The 14,763-nt window shown below is 54.6% G+C and overlaps 1 protein-coding gene across 6 annotated transcripts in view; it reads left to right on the forward strand.

Annotated features, from left to right (window-relative positions):
- The first annotated feature begins 3,471 nt into the window (after positions 1 to 3,471).
- Positions 3,472 to 14,763, forward strand: part of MAPK9 (mitogen-activated protein kinase 9) — a 61,141-nt gene continuing 49,849 nt past the window's right edge. For 2 of the 6 annotated variants that reach the window (XM_077138199.1, XM_077138200.1), the window contains exon 1: positions 3,482 to 3,618. The gene's annotated coding sequence lies outside the window, so the exon portion shown is untranslated. Of the gene's footprint in view, positions 3,619 to 4,565; positions 5,051 to 14,763 lie in introns of those variants that run through there. The other 4 variants (XM_077138201.1, XM_077138197.1, XM_077138202.1 and 1 more) reach the window with 4 other exon arrangements.

The following is a 14,763-nucleotide window of genomic DNA, read 5'->3' on the forward strand; positions in this document are numbered from 1 at the left end:
TGCACCTGCCCACCTTCCTGCTGCGTCCTCAGGGGCCCCGACTGTCCAGCCCGCTGCCCACAGGACTGAGGCTCGGAGAAGGGAAGCCCCAGTCCAGAGGTGCAAGCAGGAAAGCAGGGCCAACAGCTCAGAGCCCAGGCCGCCTCGGGGGTGGGGGGTGGGCCGTGGGCCATGGGATGGAGCCCAGGCGGTCCCCGAGGGGGCGAGATGGGGCAATGGGAAGCCCAGCCCCGGACTGTGCATGCGGACCCGGGCGCCCCCACTGCCCACCCTCCAGCCCAGGGGTCGAGGCCAGAGCTCCCTCTGCTCTCCTTTCCCTTCCCTTCCCCGCCCTCCTGCGCCCTCCTCTCCTTTGCCAGGCAAGCGAGCGGCAGCGGTGCTCGGTGTCCGGCAGCTGTGGCATCACGGAGGGGCGGGAGCTGCGGGTTGAGGCGGGGAAAGGGAGGGTGAGCACCCCAGAAGCCAGGAAGGGCCCACGGCCTTCCCGGCAGGGAGCCCACCCAGGGGCCGCAAAGCCGCAGGGGAAGGGGCGCACGGGGGCTGGAAAGGGGCAAGCGATGAAGCGGGGATGCATGGGGCACCGTCAGGACCGCGGGATCGTCTGTGCGACTGCGACCACAGGTGCCTGCCAGAGGCGGGGGGGGGGGGGGGGGGGGGGGGGGGGGGGGGGGGTGGTTGCGTGGCTGGCGCGTGGCGGAAGCGGGGGCGGCCGCGCGGCGGAGGCCGGGAGTGAAGCCTGAGCCCTGAGTTAACACCGGATCAGTACTGCTTAGTCAATGGTAACAAATACCAACACTAATAAAGATGTTAGTAATCCAGAGACTGGAGGGTATACGGGGGCTCCCCATACTATCTGCTCAATTTTCTGTAAACCTAAAACTGCTCTAAAAAATGAAAGTCAACCAATTAAAAACAAAAAGGCCCTTTTTCATAAAATAATTCTTTGGTTTTGGCAAATATATACTCATATAACCACGACCAAAATCAAAATATAGACTATATCCATTACCCCAGAAAGTTCTCTCTTGTCCATTACTGTCAGTCCCTTCCTCCCACTCTGGCCAGCACTGATCTGACTTTCCTTTTTTCCCAGAATGTCATATAAACAGAATCATGGAGGATATCAGCTTTTGTGGCTGGTTTCCTTCACTTAGCATGTTTTTGAGATTCATCCACGCCGTGACCTTGTCAGCATGTAGTTCCTTTTGGTTGCTGTGGCGCGCTCCATTGTTTGGACATGCGGCTTATCTGCTCTCCGGATGAGGGGCACACGGGTGGTTTCCAGCTTTTGAACTGTCAGGAATAAAGCTGCTCTAAACAATCACGCACAGATCTTTGTATGGGCACATTTTTATTTCTCTTGGATAAATACCTAGGAATGGGATTGCTGGGTTGTAGGGCGCACATATGCTTAACTTTAAAGGAAACCATCAAACCGCTTTCCAAAGAGGCGGTGCCATTTTGCATTCCCGCCAACTGGGAGTGAGCACTCCAGTCGCTCCGTGGCCACAATACCAGTCGGTATCGTCCGATTTTTAAAAATTTTAGCCATGCTAAGTCGTGCTGAGCGGCACCTCACTATAGTTTTAATTCTCATTTACCTAAAGACTTGAATAGTTCTAAAATCAATTTCTCCCTCTTGGCACCTGCTGCTGTGGCCCCAGGGAGGGTCTCATGCTTTCTCACAACCCCAACTGGTCTGACAACCCTAAGTTCCTCAATGCCCCCTTCCCCCAAAAAAACCTCTCATGCCCCAGTGACTTTCCCAAAACAAACACCCAATCACATGACCCCTTCCTTGTGTAACACGTCTAGTCAGCTGGCTGCCCTTTGCCTGCACAGTGGTACTGCCAGCTTGAGGGGCCACCAGCAGCAGGTCTCCTCCAGGACATGTGCAGCCAGAGTGGGCACGGGGTGGGGGAAGGATTCTGTGCACCCCTCCAAGGCAGAGACCCCACCCCAACCTGTCACCCCAACTGTGCATCTGCAAATGTCACTGCATGTCATAAGGCAGAAAAAGGCAGTATCTTTGGACTGGATTCCTTATAGAAAACTTAGTGTGGAATGTGTGTGTGTGTGTGTGTGTGTGTGTGTGTGTGTGTGCGCAACGTACAGTGATTTCTGGCTCTTCCCTGGCATGGAGTGAAGGGTGCCCTGAAAGGTGGGTGCTGTAAAAGCAGGCCCCTGAGTGTTCCCGGGCAAAAAGGTTTTTCTGGTTTGCCAAAATACTTGTTTTTGATCATGCAAATATGCCTGAGGCCAAGTGGCAGGCAGGTCAGTGTGAGGTGAGGACAGGCCGCCTGGACCTGTCTCTCCTGTCAGCCTCGCTCTAGCAGGAATGAGCCGGTCACCCCTTTGCCGGCCAAGGTCAGGGGCCCGAGGCTCCCTTAGCTCCTCCATCCCACCCCTTCCCCGAGGCCTGAGACCCCGGTGCCATCAGCCTCACCCCGCCCGGGGTCCCCAGCCCCTGACTTCCCCAGAGGGCCCTGCTCCCAGCTCTCCAGTCCACGCACCGGCGTCCTATGACTGCTGCTTTCCCATTTACCGACCACCATTTCCTACTTGCCTGCCCCCAAAGTCAGCCCGCCTCCTCCCGGTATGCCCTGACCGCTGAGCTTTCTCTAAATTTGCCCAAGCTCCTCCCGGACAGGTCGCTCAGCCAGGCGCGATGGCAGACCCCACCGCCCGAGGTGCTCCCGCCGCCCGAGATGCACCCACCGCGGGAAGAAAACTCAGGCCTGCCAGTCCCCAGCGGGACGGCGGGGCTGTGGGAGACGCCTCCAGAGAGCTCCGAGCAGACAGAACCCGGCCTCCCGCGGCCCCCCCCCCCCCGCGCCCCCTCCCTCGGTATAAATCTGCCCCTTTGCTCCTCTGACACAGAGGCTGCCCCTTCGGACCTCCTTACCCCCAGCATCCAGAGCCCCGGCCCCGCCTCTCTCGCGTCCCTCCCCGGCCCCGGGGGAGCGTCGACGTCTGCGTCCCACCTCCTCGCCTCCTCTTGCTTTCCACCGCCCCGCCATGGCTTGTAGCCACGCCCGCGGCAAACCCGCTCCCGGAGGCCGCGCAGCGACCCACGTCCCCGCGCCTCTCTCCGCTCCTCGCTCGCGATCCTGGGCAGCTCCTGCCCTGTCCCCGCCGCCACCCGCCCGGCTCTCGGTCCGGTCAGCCTGTCGGTCCACCCTCTCGGCCCCATCCGGGCTCTGCAGAACCCGCAGGCGTCCGCACCAAGACCTCAGGCTCCGGGCGCGCGGGTCTCGGCAGGCGCCGCACAGACCTCGGGCGCCGGCACCCGGACCTCAGGCTGCGGGCCGCGCCCCAGGCCCCTCCCGCTGGCCTGGTCCGCCCCCGCGGCCCGCCCCGCGGCGCGATTGGCCGGGCCGAGTCTATTGGGCCAGGCTCTCCGCGCGCTGATTGGGCGGCTGGCGGGTCAGTCGGGCCCGGCGCCGCGGCGGCGGCGGCGCGGGGGGAGGAGGAGCGGGACCGGAAGGGGCTACGCGCCGGGCGCCCTCACACCCACTGCGGCGGCCGGGCCCGGGCGGGCTGCGGGGGGCGAGCAGCAGCGTGGGGCCTCCGAGCCGCCCGCCAGCCCTGTCCGTCCGGCGCGGCGGCGGGAGCGAGGTGAGCCTGCGGGGCGGGCGGGTAGGCCTGGCGGGGGCTGCGGCCCGGGGGCTGCGGGCGGAGGGCGGAGGGTTGCGGCCAGGGGCACGGGCCGGGGTCTCAGGCGGAGGGCTGCGGGGGGCGCTGCGGGCCGGGGGCTGCGAGGGTGTTGGAGGGCCGGGGACTTGGGGGTCGTGGGGCTGCCGGGGGAGCTGCGGGGAGCTGCGGGCGGGGGCTGCGGTGCTGCGCGGGCCGGCGCCGCCCTGGCCTCGCGGCTGCGGCGGACGCCCTTCCCCCGCGGCGGTCAGCACCCGGGGCTGGGGCCCGCTCCAGGGCCGGGACGCGCCGGGGATGAGGCTGGGGTGAGGTCCGCAGGTGCCCGCCTTCGGGACCGTGGGGCCCGCAGCCGCGCAGCCGCGCCGGGACGTGCGGGAGCCCGGGTCTCGTCACCGCGACCTTGGCCGAGGCGGGGCCCTCGCAGCTCCTGGATGTTCTTCTGGAGAAAGTAAGGGAACACCCACTGGCCTGGGCAGGGCTGTGGTCAGGTGTGCGGCTGTGTGCGGGCGCCTGGAGCGGTAGCCCCGCATGCTTGTGCACCAGTGGGAGGGATACAGCCTCCTGCTGCAGTGTGTGGCAGGAGACCCCCCCATCGCCCCCACTCCTCCAGTGCGTTGTCATTGCACACTCAAAGCCAGGCCACTCCTGAGTGTTCCCTGCCCAGCTGTCCTGCCACTCCCCCCACCCACAGCCCCTCACGTGCCTTTCCCGGGGCCTTTACACTTGCTGTTTCCCAGGGTTGGAGTTGGCTTGGGGTCTTTGCAGAGCTGGCCCCTCAGCATTCCTGCCTCTGGCCAGCATGAATAGCCTTCTTTGACCACCCTCTGTCTTCCCTTAGTCATTCTGTCTCCTTGCTTTAATTCTCTTCTTAGTTTACTCTGGTTTGAAACCATTCCATTTATTTGCTGCCTATTTTCTGTTTGCCTACTAGGATGTAGGCGCTGTGAAAACAGGTAGTTCTGTGATTTGTTCACTGCTGTCTTCTCAGTGCTGAGAAAGCATCCAGTGAGTAGCAGTGATATCAGTTGAGTGAATGAATGAATGATCTAAAGAGAGACCTGGCGGTGCCTCTGGTTCACCTGTCCTTTAGTAATTTCGGGCTAGCTAGTGGAACCTGGAAGCAGATGGAAGCCTGTTCTCATTTTGTGAAACATTTTCATGGCCTTGACCTCTTTATTTGGCAACTATTGGAGCAAGCTATGGATGGAAAAGCTACATATTTGTGTCTTAGCTTGAGCTTATTTTGCTACATGCAGGAGGCACTTGTGAGTTCCGTGTTATCTAGGTCAGGCTTTGTGCCGGTGCAGGGGACACAAAGGAGATGGTGGCAGGGTCCCTTCCCCCAGAGAGCCTGAGAACCCCAGAAGGAGCCAGGCAGACAGTTCCGGAACAGCGGGTAACTGCCGCAGTGGAGGGGCCGTGCTGTAGAGACAGGCAGGAGTGACAGGTGGTGATGGAGTCGGGTCTGGATGGGAGAGGAGGCGGGTGGGAGCGGTGACTTCTGCCAGGCAGCAGAGGCGCTCTAGATTTTTAAGTTCAGTCTCCTTGTTTTTATATACCGACAATAAGTAATTATACTCTTTTTTTTAATGCTTATGTTTATGTTAGCCAAGCTAAACATAAACCCCATGCAGCTTGTCGGCAGGAATTTCAGTCTGGGGACCTGCTGCTGGGGAGAAGCTGGAAAGCCGCCTGAGGCCCGGGGAGCTGGGCCGGGGTATTTCCTGCTGTCCCTGCAGCTCTGGGGGGAGCAGCCAGGACGTCCACACTCCCCGGGGAGAGGGTTGTCCCTGCTGCCTTGACACGGTGGCTTCCCACCAGGCAGCTGCTGGTGAAATCTGAATCCAGGTCTCCGGGCAGACCCAGTGGCCTTCCCACAGTCCCTTAGCTCTGAGTATTGTCTTCTGGCTTTTAATTGAATTTGTTGTAAATGACCCTTTCCTCCTTTAAACCTTTTGTTCTCCCTGCAAAAGGATCCTGAGAGGTTAAAAAGAATCCCGTTTGGCACAGTATTCTCTGGAAAGCTTTGGCATTCCTGAGAATTGAGTTTTCAGAGTGCCATGACTTTAAATAATTTATGGGGTCCCCAAAATGTTATGCCGAGTACACTTGAATTTCATGTTTGTCTCATTAAAGTAAAATTGTCATGATTTTCTGGATGAAGAAAAGTTCCAGACAGAGCAGTTAATAGAGTAGATACGTTCCCGTTTTCATGATGCATAGAGTAAAAGAGAAACTACTTTTTTTTTTTACTGTTTTTTAAAAAAGAAGAAACTACCTTTTCTAAGGTTCCAGTTACATGTAATTTTCCTGAAGAATAACTAAGTTGGTACTTGGCCTTCTGTAAACTGTGATAGTTTGTCTGTCAGGCTTTTATTTTAACTGTGTCTTATGGAGATTTTTAAACTTATATGACAATAGCTAGAAGAGTACCCAGCTTGTGCGGTTATCAGCTCACGCCCAGTCGTCTTTCCTCTCTCACCTTCCTTAATTTCATACCTTATACCTGTGGCCTTATGCCCTCCCCCTCATCAATTTGGTTTGTTGTCTCTAAGAGGTGAGGAATCTTTCTAACTTGAAAGAGCCATAATTCCTTAAATAATCAGATAACCAGTATTCGAATTTCCAGTTGTCCCGTGTTTTTATCATTTATTTCACAGTGTGTTCATTTGATTCAGCTAAGGTCATCCACATTTTGATTGTTTGATGTCTTTCAACTTCTTTTAATCTGTAGGTTCCTTCTCTATTCTTTTTTGTTGTTGTTTTCTTTGTAGTTTATTTCTTGCAGTTTGTCAGAGAGCTTTGTCGTTCTATAGTGTTTCCACATTTGGGATTTTTCCTGATTTCATCTCTGCAGTGTAATTTAAAGTGCTTTTCCGTATCTCCTGAAAGTTAGTAATTTTGTTTGGACGAGGCTCAGTCAGGTTCAGGGTGCATGGGTCTGGTGCCCCCTTGCCTGGTGCTGGGCTCCTGCCGCCAGACGCACGCACGCTGCCTGTCACCGCGGGGCGCGTGCGCTGCTCAGCCCGTTGGTTCTTTAGGAGGGCATAGGATTCGAAGGCAAGTCTGCATATCTCTTGCCCAACAGGAACTCATTTTTTAAAAGAACTGTGGATTTCCTGGCATTTCATACTGGCCTTTTAATGGCCAGTTAAAAAACTTTTAGTAGATGCCTTAGGTCCTCTTTGGAAGAGGTTGGGGTGTAAATGAGTAGGTATAAAATAGTGACTGTCTTAATGCAGACGTTGCTTATGGCTAGGGATGTTTATTAGGCAGCTGAATATGGGGCTCAAGAATCTGGTTTTATTTCATTTCACTAGTGTTTTTTCTCTAAAATATTCCCTTCCCTTTTTTTGTTCCAGCCACTTAATTTTATTCTAGTGTCTTTCTTAAGCAGAGACTGTATATCTGGATATCTCAGGAATCGTAAAAAAAATAGGTTCTAAGGAGCTATGGATTAAAAATGAGATTGGTTCTTTCGTTAAAACGAGGCATAAATAGTAGTTCCCTATGTGTTAAACAGCTTCTCACCTGTTAGGAAGTCAAAATTTTAAGTATTTCTATAAGTGAATTGTTTGACTATTACGAGCACAAATGTTGTGGAAACCATCGTTTGGTAGTATGCCAAGAGTTGGTTTTTCTGTAGGCCAAGTTAGGAAAAATGGGGATTTGGTTTAAAAGCATATTTTTCACCCTCACCTTTCCCTAATGGTGCTAATTTTGAGAAGGAATAATTGCTTTTAAAACAACTTGGATTCCTAAGAAAAGCATCTGTTTCTGCAGACCCGCTGTGATTTAAGTCAGTCTGTTCGACCGTTTAATTACTGTGTACCTGAACTGCTGCTGCTGTGAGTTTGCTTTTTGCACGTCTAGCCATCAGCGTGCATCCAGGTCGTAAGCCCACCAGCTCTGTGGGTGTGCGCAGCCCACGCGCTGGCCGGTGGCCCTGGCTCGCAGTGTGCTGTGACATGCCACGGCTGATGCCCCTAGCACTGCCTAAGGCTCTTCGGACCCCCCAGGATGAAAAGTGAGTCTGAAGAAGTCCTTCGGTCCGTGTGGCTTCCGCTGAGATGCTCGCACAGCGCTGGTCGTGCAGTCAGGGTTTGCATGGGCCAGCCTCGTTCACGTCTTCAGAGGACAAGCCGTGGAGGTGGCGTAGGGGGCTGGCGGCGTCCTGGGGGCACTGGCAGGGACAGTTGCCCAGGGCCAGCCCGCGCGTCTCCTCCCTTGCCCATGGTTGTCCGGGGCAGTGCAGATCACCGTGGGTGGCGGGCCCTGGCTAGACTGACTGATTCGTGTGTCCTGGGCTCCCACCAGGCAGTTCGTGGGGAGTTGAGAAATGAGTGAGACACAGGTTCTGCCGTCAGGTGAGCACAGGCCGCGTGGCTGAGCAGAGGGCCTGTCCCGGCAGGGTGAAGGTGGCGCTGGAGGAAAACTTGTGGGTAGAGCAGGTACGTGGCTCAGGCTTGAAGGAGGACGGGGGTGGACCAGGAGGACCGAGGGTGCGGGAGGTCGTTTTGGGACCGTGGAGTGGCCCCAGGGTGAGCCGCCGTCCACGGGACTGCGGGTGGCAGACTGGAGGGGCCGGCGGCCGGGGCCCCCGCACCTTAAAGTGTCCTGTTCTCTTCCCTGCGCCACTGGTCACCACTGAGAGAACTTAGAGGGTCGCTGCTCATCCCCCACAGATCGCGCTCTTTTCCTTTAACCTCGTATGCTGAAATAATTACAGAGCCACGAGACCTTGCAGAACGAGTTCAGAGAGGGCCCTGGTACCCCTTGCCCAGTTTCCCACAGCTGTATTGTTAAGGACCATAACCCAGTGTCAAAACCCGGAAATTGGCTTGGGCCCAGCGAGTGTGCAGCTCTGGGCCATTGTGTCATGTGGAAACCCTTGTGGCCACCACCAGAGACCTGCCAACCATCTCAGCCCCCCCCATCCTGACCCCTGCATGCCCCCCATCCTGACCCCTGCATGCCCCCCATCCTGACCCCTGCATGCCCCCCCATCCTGACCCCTGCATGTCCCCCCAATCCTGACCCTTGCATGCCCCCCATCCTCACCCCTGCACGCCCCCCCATCCTCACCCCTGACAAGCCCCTCCCCAACCCTAATCCCTGGCCAGCCCCTCCCCCACCATCCCTGACCCCTGCACGGCCCTCCCCCATGCACAGCCCTCTGGGTCGTTGGGTGTGCCCATCATCCATCGTCTTGATGGCAGGCCAGTGCCCCACATCTGGACTAGCAGGGTTGGTTTCGCTGTCCATCGTAGGAGCACATGGCTGTTTGCCATTTCTGCGGGGACACAGGGTCCTTTCTGCAGTGGCCTGTGTGCAGCCTTAGCAGGGGCAGCCTGGGCACTGGACTGCGCGGTTGGGCCGGGCGGGAGGAAACAGGCGACAGCGGGTGCCCAGCGGCCGGAGGGTCAGCAGGGAGGCCTTGGGCCTGCAGACCCCGCCGCGGGAACTAGGCAGCCAAGCAGCAGCTGTCCCTCTGCAGCCCAGCACACTGTCCCTTAGAGACCAAGCTCAGCACAGCCCTAGGCACCCACGGTCTGATGCCTTGGGAAGATGCTGCGCTGTTTTAGCGAGGGCGAAGGGGACAGTGGAGTAGTGTCACGACGCCACGGCAAAGAGTGCGGTTGGGAGGACCCCACTTTAATCATAGCAGCCGGGGGTTGGCTTTTGCATGTCGAGATGCTCGGGGCTGAAGCCAGCAAGGTGGAAACTGTGGAGGCCCATCTGTGCTTCTCTGGCCTGGTTTTTGTTTACTGGAGGCATCTAAAAAAGTTTTATGTATTTTTATTGAGATATTTTCATGCACATACAGCCCATCCAAAGTGTACAGCCATCGGCTCACAATATCATCACATGGTTCTGTGTTCATCACCTGATCGTTTTTAGAACGTTTGCATTCACTCCAGGAAAAGAAATGGAAAAAAACTCCAATCATCCAATACCCCGTACCCCTCCCTCTTATGGACCACCAGTCTTGCAGTCTGCTCAATTTTAGGACAGTAGAGGTAGGTTAACTGAGACACTAGTATTGTCAGAGATAGATGTATGATCGGTGGAAAAGAACACCCAGAAGTAATCCACAAACGGGCAACCGGCTTTTTCCTTTTTTTACAGTATAGTTACACAATCATTATCCAAGACTGGAGCTGCTGGGTCACAGTTCAGCAACTTCGGGCATTTCCTTCTGCTATTCTAACACACTGGAAACTAAAAGAATATCTATACGAGTCCGTGTCACAGTCATTGTTAACTCCTCCCTTCTCGGATCCACCTCCTCCCTCTCGTCTGACCTCCCCCAGTCTCCAGGGACGCCTGGCCGTGCCCACTCCAACGTGTTCGTGCTGGAAAGGGGCGGTGAGCTTCTGGTGGAGGAAGGAGCTGCTCCTGGAGGGACTCGGACCTCTGGGTTCAGGCTCACCTGGCCCAGGAGCCAGCTGGAGGCCTGGCGTTCCTGAGGAAATAAACTTACCAAGAAAACCTTTATAGAGCCTCAGAGCCCAGGGACACCTGCTGCCTGGGCCCGGCAGACGTGGCCTTGGCTGGTGAAGCGAGGGAGAGTAGCCTCTGGGACAGCCTCTCCACTCTGTGAGATCTCTCGGCCACTGGGACTTTGTTTTTTCTCATTTCTCTCTTGCCCCTTTTGGCCATTCTCAGTCCCATGGTGCTCGGGAGTCCTGTCCATGATGCCTGTCTTGACCCCTGGGGATTTGGGCTCAGTCACCGAGCCTCAGTTTCCCCATTTGCGGGGTGGCATGGCAGTGTGCCCCTCACACACCATTGCAAGATTCTGTAAGTGGACAGCTCAGAGGCTGGTCCATGCGCTTGGCTCCTCTCACCTGCCCCCAGGCCCTCCACGCAGGTGGGAAGGCTCACATCACAGTGTTTCTTTACCTGCTTCTTAATGAGAAATGTGTGCACAGAACAGAAGGTTGTGTTGGCAGAAGTGTGAGTCTCGTCGCACTGATAATCTGTACTTGCCAGCATACTGTGTGTGTTCATATATCTTGGAACTCACCGTGTGCACTCTTTTCTTTTATGTGCCTTGGACATCTTTTGTTATCCAAAAACCCTGTGTTCTTTTTAATGACTGTGTTGTGGTTTTTATGTCATAACTTTTGTAGTCAGCCACATTATACATTTTAAATTATGTCTGTTTTTTTTGTTTGCCTGCTACAAAAACCGTCACAACCATCCTTGCATAAAGATTTTTAATATTTGTGCACATATATTTCTCAGATACATTTATAGAAATATAGTGGCCAGGTTAGGATTCATGTGAGTTTAAAATTACAATTCAGTATTACCTGTTTTCCTTCTGAAAACACGTTTGACCAATTTGTAGTTCTCACCAACATGTAGGAAAGTACCTGCATCCTTACCTCTTGGCCAGTACTCCACATCAGCTCCAGGTCAGATCTCGCCTCCTCCAGGAAGTCCTCCTTCCTGCCCACCTCTCCACACACTTGCCCCCACATGGCCTGTGCTGGGCCCTTGCTCTCAGGTCTGTGTTCTATGTTGTGTTCTGTGTTGCTCGCTGCTAGTGGGTTTTTGTTTGCTTTTTTTTTTACATTTTTTATTGTGAAATATAACATATATATGAAAAAGCAATAAATTTTAAAGTGCATTATAGTTGTTATAGGACAGATTTCAGAGTTTGGTGTGGGTTACAGTTCCACGGTTTGATGTTTTTCCTTCTAGCTGCTCCAAGACACTGAGACTAAAAGAAACATCAATTGTGTCAGTCAGGTTTCTCTAGAGGAACAGAACCAACAGGAGAGATCTGTAAATACGAGAGTTATAAAGGGGTCTCATGCAACCCTGGGAATGGAAGAGTCCAAAACCCGCAGGGCAGGCTGTGAAGCTGGGGGCTCTGACGAAGGGTCTGGGTGACTCCACAGGAGAGGCTCACTGCTGAAGAAGCAGGGCAAGAGTCTCTCTTCTTCCTTAAAATCCTTCAGATGATTGGATTATCTTGTTGGTGGGAGGCATGCTTTAATTGATCGCAGATGTGATCAGCCACAGATGCAATCAGCTGACTGACGATTTAATACTCCAGCTTCCTGGATTATCAGCCAGCCATAAAATGTCCTTGCAGCAATGGTCTGGTCAGGGCTTGCCTGACCAGACAACTGGGCACCGACACCAGAACCTACCATCACAGTAATGACTCAGCACTCACACTCATTTGGTAAACCCTAACTTCTCTGTGTAACTCCACCATCACCTTTGATCTTTTCTCCCACTCTTTTGGGGTATTTGGGCTCTGCCCATTCCACCTTTTCTTGTTGGAAGGGGCTGTTGACAATACGGGGAGGGGGATGGAACCAGCTGATGTCTGGAGAGGCTGGGCTCTCTGGGTTTCAGGACTTACCTGGTCCAGGGACCCATCTGGAGGCTGTAGTTTTCTGGAAAGTTCCCCTAGTGCACGGAACCTTTGTAGGGTCTCAGACAGAGCCCTGGGTGTCCTTTAGGGTCAGCAGGAGTGGCGTTGGTTGGGGTTTGGCAAACGGGGGTACTTAGCAATATCTAGCTGAAGCTAGTGTGAGAGCAACCACTGGGGCATTGCTGCCGCATTTTGAGGGAAGGAACTGTCTCGGTCATTGCCTGCCTGGCCTGGTGCTTTTCCATGTAGTAGACCTTCAAGAAATGCTCCTTGGAAGAACTCAGGACATATAACTGACATCCCCACAGGCCGGGGGCTGGACGCTCCCACTGCTCTTCCCCAGGTTAAAACTTTATAACCACATGAATGTGTAGCTAAGAGCTTTGAGGATTTTTTGGTTGTTTTTTTTTACTTATAAAAAATAAACAGCAAATTTTATGTTTACAGAATATGAATTGCTGATATTTAAAATACTAGAGATAGAGAATTAAAATTTTAAAAAAAATAGCATTTCCTACTTTAGCCCCAAATAGGTAAGAAAGTTCCTCCAGTGCAGTGTTTATTTATAGAGTGGGTGGTCTTTACTCCGGTATCCTGCAGGTGGTTTTCAGAAGTGGGTTTAGATTCAAGCATTTAATGCACAAGCATTCATTAAGTCAGCCTGGTGCAGGGCAGAGGGGGCCCTGAGCCTCAGGCTCTGTCCTCCAGGCGACTTCTCCCAGCACTCAGGTCTGAAGAGCTGAGGAGCAGAGCGGGCTCTCCAGGGATCACTTGATGGGCCTCAGGCTTTTGCCTACATCTACAGAGAAGTACTGCCCGAGAGGGGCGGGGTTGTATTCTGAGGAAACAAAGGTGGGCACGGGAGGACCTTGCTGCTGAGGCTGGGGACGGAGGCAGACCTGAGGTGTACATCCTAGTGCGGTGCCGTGAGGGCCGCAGCCTGCCAGAAGAGGCCACCCTGGACTGATGACCTCTGCAGTAGGCTCAAAGGGAGGACCCAGTTCCTTCTGGAGTGCAAGATGGAGGCAGTGAGAGCAGGTGTTCAGGCTTGGTAAATGCTGCCACAGTGCGGTATACCAGAAATGAGTCGGCTTTTATAAAGGACATTTTCTAAGTTACAAGTTCACAGTTCTAAGGCCATAAAAATGTCCAAACTAAGGCATCCAGAGAAAGACACCCTGACTCAGGGAAGGCCGATGTCTGTCACGTGGGAAGGCACGTGGTGGCATCTGCTGGTCCTTGTTCCCGGTTCCATTGCTTCCAGCTTCTGGTGCCAGTGGCTTCCTCTCTAAGCGTCTGTGGGCCTCACTCAGCTCCTCAGGACACAGCTCTGGGTTCTGGCTCGTCAGCATCTCATGGGAAGGCACATGGTGACATCTGCTGGGCTCTGTATCTCCAGACGTCCGTGTCTAGGCGTCTGCTCTCTGTGACACACGTCTCTGCCTGTGTCAGCTCGGAAGCTTTTTCCAAAATGGCTTCCCCTTAAAGGACCCCAGTAAGTGGATTAAGACCCCCCGTGAATGGTGGAGTCACATCTCCATCTGAACAACAGGCCACACCCACAATTTTGAATCAGGATTAAAAGACGTGGCTTGCCCCACAAGACTGGAGTAGAAAGAAAACATGGCATTTCTGGGATACGTAACCATTTCAGACCAGCACGGCAGGTTTCAGTTTTCTGGGAAATCTGATTACGTGAAGGATGGCATATTTCCCTTTTCATAAACCCATTTTCTACATCCCAGATGATATTCCATTTTGTTGAAATATAATCTCAAAGGAGTTGGATTTGTTAATAGCTAAATGACGTGCTTTCTCTGGCTGCTTTCAGGTTCTCTTGCTCTGGTGGAGAATGTGGCTTTGTTAGGCTCTCTCTTTTGTTAATAAGTTGTTTGATGGATTTCAGGTTCTGTCATTTACCTAAAATACCACACATGGGTGATTTCTTTTTTCTTGTCTAAGAAGGGCAACTTATTTTAATTTTAAAATCAATTTGAGTCTTGAGATGAAATGACCTTAACAGTTCTAGAACCTATTACGATTGCAAGTACTCCCCAAAATGCAAAGCCACCCTGATGTTGTGCTAGTCGGAATACAGGGTCCGCGCAGAGAGCCTGGGAGCTGCTGGCGGGGGCGGCGGGTGGGCCCTGAGACCCCAGCGAGCCCTGGAACGGGCTGGCGGCAGTGCCACTGTGCCCAGTGTGTGGCTCCCATCTCCCGGTGTGTAGCTCCTGCTCCGCGGCCAGCAGCAGGGGGGAAAGTGGACAGGAGGGCATGTCTGCATCCCGGTTGCAGAAGCAGACCCGGCTCCGGGAGATACTGGGCGACAGGCTGCCCCTCGGCGTGGGGGGCTGCCCCTGGGCCCGGGGCTCCCCTCTGCGCAGGGCAGGGGGAGGTCAGGCGGAGGTCAGGCCTCGCCTGCGGTCCGTAGTTGCTGCGTTCCAGTTGTTGGTGGGCCTTCCGGGAAGCGTGGGGCTGTGCACCCCTCTCTGGCTTTCCACTCGCCCGCCCACTCGGCACCCCCGGTGCAAAGGTGCCCCCACACATGGATCCTCGGGCCCTTGGAAACCAGGCTCGGGCGCATCGGAAGAAGGGAGGTTCCTGGGGCAGCGTCGCCGCGGGATCGGGGCGCCGAGCTGTGTGTCCGCTCACCAGGGTCCCGGACGGTGCGCGGCCCCACAGGCAGGGCGTCCTCCGGCCCCCAGCGCAGG

Source organism: Tamandua tetradactyla, chromosome 20 (genome assembly GCF_023851605.1).
Source record: "Tamandua tetradactyla isolate mTamTet1 chromosome 20, mTamTet1.pri, whole genome shotgun sequence".
Taxonomy (NCBI): Eukaryota; Metazoa; Chordata; class Mammalia; order Pilosa; family Myrmecophagidae; genus Tamandua; species Tamandua tetradactyla.